The sequence below is a fragment of the Xenopus laevis genome, chromosome 9_10L, assembly GCF_017654675.1.
Source record: "Xenopus laevis strain J_2021 chromosome 9_10L, Xenopus_laevis_v10.1, whole genome shotgun sequence".
Lineage (NCBI taxonomy): Eukaryota > Metazoa > Chordata > Amphibia > Anura > Pipidae > Xenopus > Xenopus laevis.
The window spans coordinates 30,913,354-30,928,988 of NC_054387.1; positions in this window are offsets into that span (position 1 = coordinate 30,913,354).

Consider the following 15,635-nt stretch of genomic DNA (forward strand, 5'->3'; position numbering starts at 1 on the left):
ATAACAAGAAAGTCTGGAGAGTCTTTGCAAGTGTGTAGTTTTATTATCGCACTACATGTTTCGGACCCATCTGGTCCTTCCTCTGGTGCATCAGAGGAAGGACCAGATGGGTCCGAAACATGTAGTGCGATAATAAAACTACACACTTGCAAAGACTCTCCAGACTTTCTTGTTATTTCATGTTACTGAAGTGGAGATGGCTACTCCATTGGTCTGTGGAAGAGTCTGATTTACTAAAGCTACTGGTGGATCACTGAGGAATAAATTTACAGTTTTCATTGTGAATCAGTCCTCATGTTTTTACCCATATTGCAGTATTTTCCCCCAAAATTCCAGCATACAGCCACACATGAACTTGCAATTGCATCTGATATGTTAAAAAACAAATTGGACGAACCAGTGCTGTAAATTATGTAATTTCTGTTGTCCGCTATTAAAATTATGTCTGCACACAGTTCTTTAGGAGCACAGCAGACTAGGTGGGTGCAATGGTGAATGGTGCAAATATGCACAAGTGCAAGGAAAAAGTACCTTTAATAAATGGTGTCAATAATACAATAATTGTGTCTGTGTTTGTAAATGAGCACTAGCTTTTGAAGTGAAAATTATGTGGGAACCGTTCATTTATTCTGTGAGGCACAAGAAGTAAGCAAAAGTCCACCTTGGAGTCTCCATGTTAGTCACTGGGAAACAAGAACAGTCAAGTCTGCGATCTACTAAGGGCAGACAGAAACAGAAGATGTCACCTGCTTGTGACACACAATGAGATTTAAAAAGCCTGTCCTGTTTTGCTCATGTAGCCTTTCCTCAAGCAATTTAAGCAGTGCAATACATATCTGTGTGCATGGTCCTAACAAGATAAAGTAACATACTTTATTAAATCAGCTTGCAGATACAGATTTAATGAGATATTAGTAACTTTCAGGGAATGACAATTAGGGATCAGAAAAGTTTCCATGGTTACTAATATGCTTTTCTTTCCACTGTTTCTGATTTTGCAGAAGTTAAAATAACCAACAAACTACAAGAACATCATTTTTGCTTTGATCTTGATTCCATGATGATGTTCCATGATGATGAAAGCCATGAACCATAGTGTGTTTAGTGCCGCCCCTCACACACACAAACATCACGAAACATCTATGTAATAACCCAAATTATTTCCAGGTCCATCTAAAGTATATTGGCAGGCAAAAATAATATGCACCATATCCAGGATTCAGTTCAGAATTTGGACAAATCACAGTACTTTTTGGCACTCTTCCCGATACCATAAAAAAATATAACATAAACAGAAAAAAGAAAACCCTTTACAAAATCTAAAGTTACATTTGGAGGAAAGTGCAAACATGGATCATGGTACAGTAACTTCAATTTATGAATCTATAAAACCGAAGGAGCCCCAATTGCTAAGCCTCAAACAATTACATTTGGACATAAAATCATTAAACTGCAAAAATGCATACATTCCAGAAAGGACTGCTTCCAGGAATAAGTAGCAGGTTCTCTTTTAATCACTCCCTTCTTTATGGATGAGATTAACAACTCACTGAAGAAATGGATAAAAATGAAACAGGAGGACCTCAAATGTTCTTCGTATACTGTCCTATCTAAATCATTATTTCTGTAAAAAAAATTGATCTCCAAGAAAAGTATCTGTTTTTGTAATTTGCACATTGCTATTTGCTATCCCTGTTGTAGAGTTGCCTCAAATAGAACCAGAGAGAGCTATGGCTACCCTCTTGAGTAGACTGCTGTCTGTGTTTGGTAGCATTCTATCAAGAGGGTCAGGCAGTGGGAGGCATCTAAGTGACCCCCCCACTCCTGACCCTCTATTGGTCTTCTAACTTGTTTGTCATTCAGACGTGCAAGATACAGTAGGGAGTGGCACAGGATAGAGACTGCAATGGGGCTTGCAACCTCTGATGCTGTACCCTCACAACACATTATTTATGCAACGGAAGGTGCACAGTGCAATCACTTCCCCTAGACAAAAGTTTTGTCTGTATGAACACTAAAGGCCACACAAAAACTACAGAGGGAAGGCTAGGTGAGAAGATTGGAAAATCTATAATAATAGTAATGGTAACATGATGGTAATTAAGTCAAGACTAGTTAAAAAATGCACATCTTTATGGGTGCTTGTGTCTGTACATGTCATAAATCAATATAAAAGGCTCAATGGAGAAAGCAAGGCGGTCAATATAAAAAGGGGTTCACTAGATTTGTCTAAAATGGTTATATGATTGATGGTAAATAATTAGGAAAGATAGTTAGAAGTCTAAAAGGAAGGTAGGAGGGTCTATATGTGAGTAGACATACAAGGGATAAAAAACTGAATTTGAAGTTTGAGTGGGGTGAAGATACACATAGAAAGCAGAAGGAGCACAGAAGGCTTATTGTACCATTCTGACCTGAGGTTAAATGGATTGAGGCAACAAAAACATCTAGAGGAGACCATGATAGTAAGTTTAGGAATAGCCCAGTTCCAGGCACATGAAAAAGCTCAAGGGGGTTATATAAATATGTAAATAAAAGTGCCAAGTTAACACACAGCTACTAGTCATCTGTTAAAATGCAAACATCTAATCGGTTGCTATGGTTTACTGCACCTTCATGCATTTTATTACATAGGGGTACAAGTAGAATGGATATGTTTGTGGAGATTGTAGGAATGATTATATCATGCCAATATTACCTTGGTAAAAACAAAACATAAATTAATGGACATTTGAGCTTATAACTGTACTACTGAACATTAATATAGTAATTTTAGGCAATTTCTATTTAAAATCCTTGGAAATGCAATTCACATTTGCATAAAAAATAATTTCCTTTGTTTTCAATAGAAAAATTATAATGTTTAACTGTGACCCTCTCCCCAACTCTTCATATTGCTTGTATTAGTCTATTCTCTTTCATATTTCAATAGCTTGCATTTTCAACTATTGCCTGTGTAAAATTATACCAATACTGCAATAACTTCACCCATAAACCACTGCAAATGATAAAAGGCACCACAACTTAAAGTGTTAAGATAAGTTGTTACTTTGCGCTACAGAAGAACACCTTGTCTAGTTATTACTGACTTTGAAAAATCCTTACTTGGCCTTAATTGCTCAATTACAGATATTCAGCATTCTGGACAATGGTTTATTATGCCTCTGTTTTTACATTATCTAGAGTGCAGAACTTATTGGCAAGACTATAAAATATACAGTATTGCTAGCAGAAATACTACCTGCTCTGTCCTGTTAAAGTATAATTTTAGTGTTCTACTCAACAATACTGTCAAAAAATACAACCCTAATCATCAAGCTGTAGGCATACATTCAAAGCAAATTTAGCCAACTTATAAGCAGCCTTGTGTCTTCTGGTGTGTGAAATGCAGAATGCCAGAGTAATGAATAACATGCTTTTCATTTATAGGGTTATAATTTAGCTGGACTGCATCGTTTCAATGAAGGGCAGTAGAAAATTACTTAGATTCAATCAAATTGCATTCACCACACTAATGTTCTTTCCTGATCGCTTGTAAAAATTAAATAGTGGCATAATTTATTTCAAATTTAGATTCTCTTGCAATTGTTGTAGCTACTTTGTGAGCTTGGTACATAATTGAGCAGGTATTTAAATTGAATTATGTTCTAATTATTAGAATTAAAAACGCAGATTCTCTGCAAAGGAAATCTTTCTATATTTCTACTTTACAATGTCTTAAAAGATAGAGTTGCAAGCTAAGCATTATCTTCCTTAATGTCAAAGAGTAGACAAGTGCAGGTGTTGTACAATACTTTACTCTACAACATACTGTAAATACACATAGTAGCTAAAACCATCCAAGTCCTGGTTAAGACAACCTTATGCTGCTAGACCAAGGCCTTCTTCTAAAATCAGTTATACAGATAGTACAGGTATGGGATACTTTATCTGGGAACCCATTATCCTGAAAGGTATGAATTACAGGAAGACCTACCTTAGACTCAATTTTAATCAAATAACTATATTTTTAAAAAATATACAATCAATCCACAGTGGCGGTAAAACAATCCTATTGGGTTTATCTAATATTTCAATTGTTTTTAAATAGACTTAAGGTATGGAGATCCAAATTATGGACAGATTCCTTATACAGAATAACCCTGGTCCTGAGCATTCTGGAACAGATTCCACTCTGCTGATTTCCTGTTTTTCTCCCTTGGCCTGTTTTATGGACTTGCACTTGACAGCCGCTTAGCCTGACCTCTTGCCTGCCCAACAGACTTGTACATTTGTTTATTAAATCATTTTGCTTACACCATAATGTGACTTTTAGTGTTCATCAAACCACAGCACAGTACCGGATGTGTCTTCCCAGCCCACCTAATGAATACAATGCTGCCTAATGCAGGCAGCTGTTTACTGACTTGAAACCCCCAGGTCCTCTGGACACAAGGAGCAGGACTGGACTGGGAGTTGAAATAGGCTCTGGCATTTCAAGTAGACAGAGGCCCAAATAGACCCCCACCAGCCCAATAAATAGTGACTGTCTATGGCATCTCACAGCAGCCCCTCTAGCATTTGCCAGAATCCACAGATTGCTATTCTGGGCCTGACAAGGATTTATGTGTGAGGTTTGGTATCCCAAAACCCAGAACAGACACCATGGTTCCGGTCACAGCTCAAGCTTCCATCTATAACAGAAGTCTTTCGGAAGTAGCCCTCTGCTACTCAGATGCCGCCAGGTCTTAAAGTGTGAGAACCAAGGTGAGACTTCTGGGCAAACAAGGGAACAATAATGTGTGTAATAGTTGTGTACATACCCATTAATAAAAATACTACCTGCAGTCAGAAACACTGGTCCCTCACATGACAGCACTGTTCTAAGACCCTTTACACTGCTCTCCAGGGTTTTCTTTTCACCTAGGATTCACTCTCCAATCAAGATGTCCTTCTGATTGGTTACCCAAAGTAAAAGAATAAATACATTCGGATAATCTCTCACCAATCTTGAAAGATGCAGTCCATAACACAGGACAGACAGATATTCTAGGATCTATCAATATGCTTAATAAATACATTTTATTAATAAATAATAGTTTGAATAACAACTCTTTCTTAAAGGGATTCTGCCATGATTGTTATGGTATATTTTTATAACTAGATTACACTTTTGTACATTGAAAGTAATTCATTCTACCATTTATAATTATGTTCTTGAACCAGCAAATGTGTTTTATTTTAGTTGTAATATTGGTGTGCAGGCAGCCATCTCAGCAATTCATAGACAAACTGCTTTTGTTATTCCTACTAAATGTACCTTAAGGAGTCGCAACTTGGGTTAGCTAAACTTGGATTTTCTCTACTATCAATCACTAAATGGGGCAAGGAAGCATTTTTAGCAATTCAGGTGTCAGGGTGCTGTTATATGGCTACCTTCCCATTGTTCCGCTGATGAGCTGCTCCAACTTGCAGTGCAGCACTAAAGAGTGACTGAAGCTTATAAAAGCATAAGTCACATGACTGAGGGCACCTGGGAAACAGACATGTCTAGCCCCATGTCAGATTCCAAAATTAAATATAAAAAATTAAAACTGATTTCAATGCAAGATTCTGCTATAGGAGCGCTATTAATACATTTTGTTAAAAATAAACATTTTCCCTAGATAGAATCCCTCACTCTTAATAATGCTTTTCAGAAAATTTGGATGATATAGGATATTTGTTGACCTCTTGGAAACTGCTGGCTAGTACTTAGTGGCACAAAGAAAGGAATTGGCAACTTGCATTATACCTTACACTGAATAAATAGAAAACCTGGGTTGCAGAGGTTTCTAGCAGTTTGATTCAATATTGCAACAACACAACAAACTAAACATAATTGCTTTGAATTATTGCTGAGTTATGTCATCATGTCCTTTCCTTACTACAATACCTTTCAGACTTCAGTGTAGGTTCACCAATATGCAATGCACGGCATAGTAACACTTTTCTTGTGATTTAAGACTTTTATACACATTATATAGATGGAACTTAAGCTAATGAATATTGAAATGGTACATTTGCTACATTGTTTAACATGGATAACACACAGTGTAAGGAATTACAGTCTAGGAAGTGTAGGGCAGTAATACTTTATACAATGCCCCAGTAAGGACTATTGATTGAGTAGAATTGACTCGTTTCACCAACCTTATTCTGCTTGATCCGGTACTTCTCCTGCAGACAGTATGTTAAACTGAAATAGAAAGAATAGGCTAGAAGAGTTGGTTTTGGCACCAACCATGCTGTGTAATAACACCATCAAGAATAAGAGCAACGTGATGCCATAGCAGTGAAGTTTTTCTAGCTCAATTATAGAATTATTGGAATAAAAATGCACCTGAAGATGGAAGCCAGCCAGTGCAATGATGTAGAAGGCACTATTAGTAATTCTTATTAATCTAAAGGAAAAAAATCCAAAAAATATGGGTACTACAACAGCGGCACCGACAACAGCTAAAAGCTTTACAGCACTATTTGTCTCTCTTTCTATTGACAGACACAGAGGCACACTAAAAGTATAACAATGAAAATAGGAACAGAATGTTTTTTAATTCTGGCAAACTCTGTTACCCGGTATAACCTTTTACAGAAATTTCTGGGATTTAAAAGTAATCCATGCAGCTGTTTCTGCAGATCACTAGTAAGTGGTATCCCCCCGCGTGACATAAACTTTGAAGTATGGTAGTTTGCATCATTCATTACACAGGAGGGCCAAGAAACAGATCACTTCTGACACCCACTGAAGGGTTTAGGGGGCCTACAGCCCTCATAATTTTGTTTCTTCTTAGATTACAATTCTCTATTAAAATCTCATTAGCATTAGCTATTTCAGGCATTAAAATCCATTGAGTTAAATAATGTGCACACATGCAGATTTACACTGCCTGATATGCATTTTATTTGTGATTGTAAATGAAAATGTGAAAGTTCCCTGGTGCTTATTAGTCATACATTAGCTACTGGGTTATAGCTCTCTCGGTGGAAATATTTCTATAATGCATCAAAATCCACTGCAGATAATTAACATAGTTTTAAATGTGAAGCAATTCTGTAAAAATTATCTTTTTTTGGAAAAAATAATTCTGCACATGTGGAAAAGCATAATGTCTTAGCTGTTATAATACTTGGGTCCAGTTAATATGTAGCACTCTATCATATTTAAAGATACAGCTTACAACAAAGTATGAGCAATATGGAGCATAGTAGCATTTTTTATTTACAGCACTGTGTATCCAGATTAAAAAACAAACTCTGCATCAGTAGATAAACCAAAGGCACTTAATTTTCTATAAATTGTATAATTTATCCATAAGTTGCTTATAGGGCCAGTATGTTTCCATACCATTTTATAGAGATTTCTTATACTTTAAAATTCCTTGCCCCAGTATAGTAATTGGACTCAAGAATCAAAGGTTAGAATTGAACTGAAGACCATGGGGCAGATTCACTAAAGAGTGAAGTGGCCATTGCAACGAAAATCTACAGAAATCCCATCCGCAGGGACAAAGCCAATTTACTAACAGGCGCAGAGAAAAATTCACTAGGGAAAGAGACCATCGCTAGCAAAGTTTTGTGCCCTATCACCAGACGAACTATCGTTACATCGCAAATTCACTAATGTCCAAATTTTACAGAATGTTACATCTTTTGCCAGAGTTTCCTTTGCCAGCCTAGAGCTGGTGAACTGATAAGATGAAGCTACATCCTCCTCAATCTTATGTCAGTGACATCATATCCTAGATGTCATAATTTTTTTAAAAAAAACAACTGCATCTTTTCATATTTTAAAGTGGGATAGTCTTTAAAAGTTGTAACTATTAAATTTTTTTATTTTAATTTTTTTTTTACCATTTAAGGGACATGCCACATTTGTTTTAGGGTGGCATCATGTCTAGGGCAATAGAGGATCTATTTTGTCTTTATTTTGCTTCCTTGAAAGAGAATCCTGTTCATGGGTTTCCTCTTTCCTTCTATTTCTTCTTTTTTTTCTTTCTTTTTTTCTTTCTTTTCCTTTTCTTTATAGAAACCCATAGATTGGGTGTCCCCCTAATGGCGTGCTTGTTCCTCCATAATTAATTTAATCCGATCGGCCTATATCACTTGTTTAATAATTGACATACTCTATTGGATATTATCAGGAGATCTAATCCAAGTTGGAGACATTATGGAAAATTGGTCAGTGTCCCCCAGTAAAGTTGGGATTTTCCAGTACCACACGGGAGAACCAGCCCCCCCCGGTCAGCATGACATTAAGCAACCCCTGGTATATACTGGAGGTGAGGTTCGCTAGTCCCGAGATTCACATTGTACACTCTTAAGGTGGCCATAGACATAGACAATTACGTTGTTTCTTGGAAAAGATCTTTCCAAGAAAGATCGTTTGTTTCAATACACATGTGTAGAACAAAATCATCAGATATACAGGTAGAAACAATAAAATTCTACCTGTATCTGAGGATTTAGCACTAACAGTGGCCGATGTTTGGGTGGCTTCAAAGGCACCCGATCAAAAATTTCTGTCCAGCATGATCAACGAGCCGACCAATATCCAAGTCTTCTGCCGATATCGGTCGGCTCTTTTCCCACCATACACGCACCAAATATCGTACGAAAATTAGTTTTGTACGATATTATCTGTGCGTCTATGTCTAAGATTATTGACTCTACATACAGGATATTCACCTTAATAGCCATACAGCTACATTAGATGAATTTTTACCCTCTATGGGTTACTAACAACCATTAATTTTGATAAAGCTCTTCTGATTTCTGTCTATTTGACCTTTTAGTGCAGTGATGGTGGGTAAGTTCTGTTCACTAAATTAGTTTTTTTGACACGTTTCTTTTATCATTCGCTGTTATACTCTATTTTCTCTGTATCATTTTGTAAATAGCTCTTTAATCTATAGTTGGTGATGGATTTCTGGGGCCTTCTTTCACATGAGTGAATTTAGGGAGTGTTCACAGAGCTTTTTAATAAGTTACACGGGTTATGCATCATGCATTCATGTCACAACGGGTTCAGTAGTAGTAGTAGTAGGTGATTGTAATACTTTGAGAAACGCTGTTGATACAGCTGAAACGTTAGTTTCTGCCTGCAATAAATTATATTATATATATATATATATATATATATATATATATATATATATATATATATATATATATATATATATATATATATCCATGTCCAAAAGGTGCTCTTCGTAAACTCAGGAGATGCCCGGGTGCCTGCAAAAATTAGGTAAATGTGTATGTAGAAAATAGCGGCACTGACGGAATTGTTCTTAGTGCAAACAAAAAATCCGGTCCCTGACGAAGATCCCTGGGTGGGATCGAAAAATTGAGTTCAATAAAACAATTCTGTGAGTGCCACTATTTTCTGCATACAAGTCCAGGACGGAGCTTATTTTTGCCCTAGGTTCCTAACAGAGTGGTTCCGGGACTGATAGTCCAGCCCAGGTGTTTTGTGTTGTCCTGAGGCATCTCAGGTGAATAATTAAAATGCAGCTCAAGCCAGAGTGTTGAGCTCCAGTCTGATGAAAAAGACACAGGGAAGCTGCCTGTATGAGCACAGAGAGATTTTTGAATCACTACAAGGTTGGAACTTTTGTTGTACTTCCTTTTCATATATATATATATTGACTTTAATGTGTACTGGCATCAAGTTTGATGCCAACAAATTGTCGCCATTGTCAAAATCGCCATTTTGTGAATTTTTCGCCCTTTTCTTGAATTTCGCAGTAAATTCGCCCATCACTACTAACAACTTCTTGACAACTATTTAGTCAAATTGCTGAATATCTGGTGGGGGATTGGACGGAAAATGCTGTTGTACAAGACAGCAAGGGTCTGAACACTTATGATGGCAGATGGTGTTCATCTGACAAAATATGATTCTGGTGGACAGACTGTTGTTTCTTATAAAGAATGTAAAATGTAGGTAAAAAACACAAAAGGCAAATGAGCCATAAGTTTGTATAAGGTTTTGCTGCAACCAATGTCCAAATTAAAGAGACTGCAGTTCCCTCGATTATCCTGTACCTGGGCTTAACACAACGGATAAGCATTAGTGATCAGTGAATCTGTCCAAATCGCATTTGATTAAATGGACCTTTTTTTGGCAACTTTTTTTCACTGTGACTTTAAGTTGCAATTTTTCCATCCCTTATACATTTTTTTCTTCTTTTTACAATGCATTATTTCCCACTTAAATGGCAAACCATTGCTTTCTTCTCTTTTACTTTGATACTTTATAAAGCTTGTTTTCTACATTTTAATATTTTCCATTCCCCATTTTAAACCGCTTCAAGCTACTTAACACTTTATAAACAAACACTAATAATAAAATGGAGAACAAAGTGTTTAGAAATAACCAGATCTATTACTTAACTGTAAATGCATAATAGCTTACAAATGATACAACACTTTATACTTTATACTACACTGAGCATGAGTTTGTTTATTGAAGCTGGTTATAGCTTAAAGCTAAACTTTCATCTAAGAATACATTTGCACATTTTATAACACATGAACAAGAACATTTTAAGTAAACTACTGTAAGTTCTAAAGTTCCAAAGCAACCACGTACTGAAACTTTCTCTTAGCACTTAGAGATACATGAATTTATGGTGTATATCACCATTTCTTAATGAATCATAGTTATGCACCAATAATTACTGGCAAAATGAGAATAGGCGTTATCCAATAGTGCACATTAAACAATAAAAAAATATATTTATTTATGTAATTTATAAGTATACTTTAGAACCATGCAAAGCCCCAAAAAAACAAAATAACCTTAGGCATAATAAAGTACTGTACAACACTTAGGTTGGATTAAGAAAGGTTTAAAGGAAAAGAATAAAAGAGATACTGCACAATTTATGAAGACTTTAATGAGGTTAAAGTTAGTGAACACTCATTTCTTGTCATTTCCTTCTCCTTCCAAAAAGAGAAAAAAATAGAGAGAAACTGCATTTATGTAAGGCTTATGAACAGGCTGGTGACTGGTGAAAGCAACTGAGCAAAAAGGATATGTATATTTAATTGACAATTTTAGGATAAAGGTTTGTATGTTTAACTACTGTGGTTTATTTTTTAAAAAGTGTTTCAGTCTTGGTTGCTAAATAGCAACATTGGTGTGCTATTGTGTTTACAGCAAATTTGCCAGTAGCTGCTTTACTTTGCAGTTACATTTCCCTCAGTTTGAGGTGGTGGGGCTTGATTAGTACACCAATAGATGGTATAAATAGAACCCCTAGGACTCCAGTTGTTGCTCTTTAAGTGAGTGCTCCGTAAAAAATTGATATATATATTTGATTTTTTTGTGGTTCCTGTTCATTGATCTGTAACTGGGATAATGAGCTCTAGCAAGAATGAAGGTCTGGCCCAGTGCACAGTCCACTATATGTATGCAAGTTTGGAGCAAGAGTTCCAAACTGTTTACCTCTGTGGAAGTTGAGAGAAAATTATCAATTTTGAGGCTCCTGTTAATGCCCTAGGGCAGAGGTCTCCAAGCTTTTTTTTACCTGTGAGCCACATTCAAAGTATTATGAGCAAAAGGAAAAGGGAGGCTGCTCCAGGGTTTATGCATCACAACAGATTTGCCCGATTGTGTGAAGAAGATGGGAGCATGAACTCCGGATTGACAGTTCTAGATGGGACTGATCTCTCTGACAGCCGGGAAATTAGTTTCTCTAGTAGTGGTGTAAAGGAGAGCAGATTGTGGTTGAAGGGGATTCAATTATTAGGAAAATGGATAGGTCAATATGGCATACGGATCGTTAGAATCAAACCGTTTACTGTCTTCCTGCTGCCAGGGTTCGGCATGCGGTTGATCGGGTGGGATGGGGCTGGGCATGACTCAGCTGTCTTAGTACATATTGGTACTAGCAACAAAATGAATGGTAAATGAAGGACCTTAAAGAGTGAGTTCAGGGATCTAGGCTCTAAGATTAAGGAAAGGTCTTCCAATGTCATCTTTTCTTGAAATTTTGCTTGTGCCACATGCAAGTGTAGGAAGACAGCTAGTGCTTAGGGAGCTAAATGTGTGGCTCAAGTCTCAAGGAAGGGTTTGGGTTCCTAGAGCACTGGGATGACCTTTCCTTGGGGCGCAACCTAAATAGTCAAGACGGATTGCACCTCAATGGAAGGGGGTCTACTGTGCTAGGGGAAAGAATTGCTGAGAGGTTGGGGGGATGTCTAAACTAGGCAAGGTGAGGGGATTGAACTAAATAATTATGGGGAAGCTAGGGTAGACTGGGCATTGGGATTAGTAAGGGGTCATGGGGGAGGAGGGGAATTCAGTAACCTCCTCTATATATATCTCGTCGAAATATCAGCAAAAAGATTGTCAATGTGCCATGGATGCAGGGTCTACAGACTTTCCACACAACTTGATAAAGATCTGCACTTACAAGTCTTTTAAGAAAATATACAAGATTTTTATTATAAACACAAACTCAGTTTGTGGTTATAATAAAAATCTTTTATATTTTCTTAAAGACCTGTGAGTGTGGATCATTATCAATCCCAGAGTATTAATCGAGCTGAGCTCTGTAATTGCCAGACCTCTTTATTTAATTTTAAGGATTCATTGAGTTCTGGCATTGTGATGAGCGACTGGCCAATGTGGTACTATTCAAAAAGGGATCCTGTTCTCAGCCTCAAAACTATAGGCAGTTAGTCTGACGTCAGTGGTAGGAAAGCTTTTTGGAAGTGGATAAAATGGATAAAATACTTGACTGCATTGCAAATAATAATACTATGAATTTGTGCCAGCATATTTTCATGTATAATAGATCTTGCCATGAGAAGATGAACAGAGACCTTGACTCTGGGATGGCAATGGATATAATCTATTTAGACTTTCCTAAAACATTTGATGTAGTACAACACAGAAGGTTAACGGTTAAATTAAGGATTGTTGGCCTGGAACATAGTATGTGTACTTGGAAAGAGAACTGGCTACAAGAGGATGGTGGTAAATGGAACATTTTCTAATTGGACCAGTGTTGTTAGTGGAGTACTGCAAGGGTCTTGCAACATGTTTATTAATGACCTGGAGGTGGGCATTAAAAGTACTGTTTCTATTTTTGCTGATGATACTAAATTGTGCAGAACTATAGGTTCCATGCAGGATGCTTTGTCTAAGCTGGGAAACTGGGCAGCAAACTGGAAAATAAGATTCAATGTTGGTAAATGCAATGTTATGCACTTTGACAGAAATAATATAAATTATAAATGCAAGTTATACACTAAGGGGCAGATTTATAAAGGGTCGAATTTCGAAGTGTAAAATACTTTGAAATTCGACCATCGAATTAAAATACTATGAATTCGAATATCGAATACCGGTAAGTTGAAGTATTTTTCACCGGATTTGGCCATTGAGGGATCGAAGTAAAATCGTTCGAATGATTAGAACGATTTTAGCGTACGATTGAACTATTTTACTTCGATGTGTAAAGACTTAGAAAATGTTTGTAGAAGGTCCCCATAGGCTAACATAGCACTTTGGCAGGTTTAATTTGGCAAACTATTGAAGTCAATTTTTTTTAAAGAGACAGTACTTCGATTATCAAATATTCGATTATTCAAAGTCATAGTATCCTATTCGATGGTCGAAGTATCCAAAAAATTACTTTGAATTTCGAATTTTTTTACTTCGAAAATTCCCTCGAATTCACTTCAACCCTTGATAAATCTGCCCCTATGGCAGAGTGTTGAGGGTTTCCATAACTGAGAAGGATCTAGGGGCTTTTTTAGATAACAAGTCTGATTCCATGCAGTGCCATTCTGTGGCTACTAAAGCAAATAAAGTTCTGTCTTGTATAAAAAAAAGGGCATGAAGGAATGAAAACATAATTTGCCACTTTATAGGTCCCTGGTGAGGCCTCGTCTGGAGTATGCAGTGCAGTTTTGAGCTCCAGTCCTTAAGAGGGATATAAATGAGCTGGAGAGAGTGCAACAGAGATGTTCAACTAAACTGGTTAGGGGGATGGAAGACTTTAATTATGAGGGTAGACTGTCAATGTTGGGGTTGTGAGGGACATGATTATACTTTACAAATACATTAGAGGATATTATAGACAAATAACAAGGGGAGCACCACACCAGAGGTCACACCATTAAACTAAAGGAAAAAAACATTTGAAGCAGCATAGGTGGTTCTTTACAGTGAAGACAGTGAGGTTGTGAAATGCACTGCCGGGTCATGTTGTGATGGATGATTCTGTTAATGCCTTTAAGAGTGGCTTGGGTGATTTATTGGACAAGCAAACTTTAACTATTTCAAATGTAGTGTGCATGCAGAACACACCAGAGTTAGTACTTACAGATCATTAAACTACTGTTGTCCCCAGAGCTAGGTGTAATTCTCCAGGAATCTCCTATTCCTTAGCCAGTAACTGTACTGGAGGGTGACACAGCAGGGTACTAACCTGGCCTTCTCATTGAAACCTCTAGCTGTTCTTCTAACTACCCTGATCTTGCCTCTCAGTTCCAGAATGAGCTATTACATATTTTTTAACACTCACTTCACCTACTGAAACCTACCTGCACCTCAAGCCCTTTAGGACACTATCTACTTGTCAGGGCCGAAGGCTCTGGTTGGAGTTGAGAACCAAGAAGGAAGCTGTAAAACTCCAAAACACTGTTCATGGTAACAAGGGGTTAAGAAGAAGAGTAGTCAAGTACAGGAAAAGGGCAGTTCAGGCAGCAAAGGTTCTTAGTCAGGATACAGGCTGAAGTCAAGATCAGCAATCACAAATAGCAGAATAATACATCCAGGAACACAACAGAATTTAACCTAAAATCGGGCAATGACTGCAGGCCTCTGGCGTCCTTTTATAGGTGAGTTTTCACGCCAAAATGTGCATGATGACATCACGCGCTTACGTTGCAACTGTACGTTTTGACATGCTGCCCCTGATTGACGCCTACGTGGTTCCCCATGGGCTCTGCCTTCTTAGAGAAGACACTGGCATGGAAGGACGCGCCAGCGAGCTCTCCTTACACTACTCCAGCAAGTTGGGACCATTTTTTGACCTGGAAAAAGAAAGGACTCCATCTCCAACTGTAAACTACGCCCAAGTTTTAGCTGGCCAAACCCATGAAATAAAGGTTGGCAAACCTTAACCCCTTCCACCGCTTGCTTGAACCTTCCAAAATGTATTCGTATGCATGCTCGTTTAATGGCAAAGTATTTTTCACACCACTTATTTAGTTTCAAACAAAAATTTAGTATTTAACCTTCCCCTTATATGTTATACTTTTTGTTGTAGCTTACAAGATGTTTTAAACTAAAATGGATTCTCTCATGATTTTTATGGTATAGTTTTTATAACACTATATACTGAAAATAATTAACTCTACCATATCATATCATTCCTGAACTAACAAATAGATGTACTTTTTTAGTTGTAATATTGGTGTATAGGCTGCCATCTTAGGTCATTTTCCCTGGTCATGTGCTTTCATAAAGAGCCAGCTTTCAGACAGACTATTGTTTCTCCTACTCAATGCAATTGAAGGATTCACAGTGGAACTTTCTTTTTGCTATTGAGTGCTATTCTCATATCTACCAGGGAGCTGTTATCTTGTGTCAA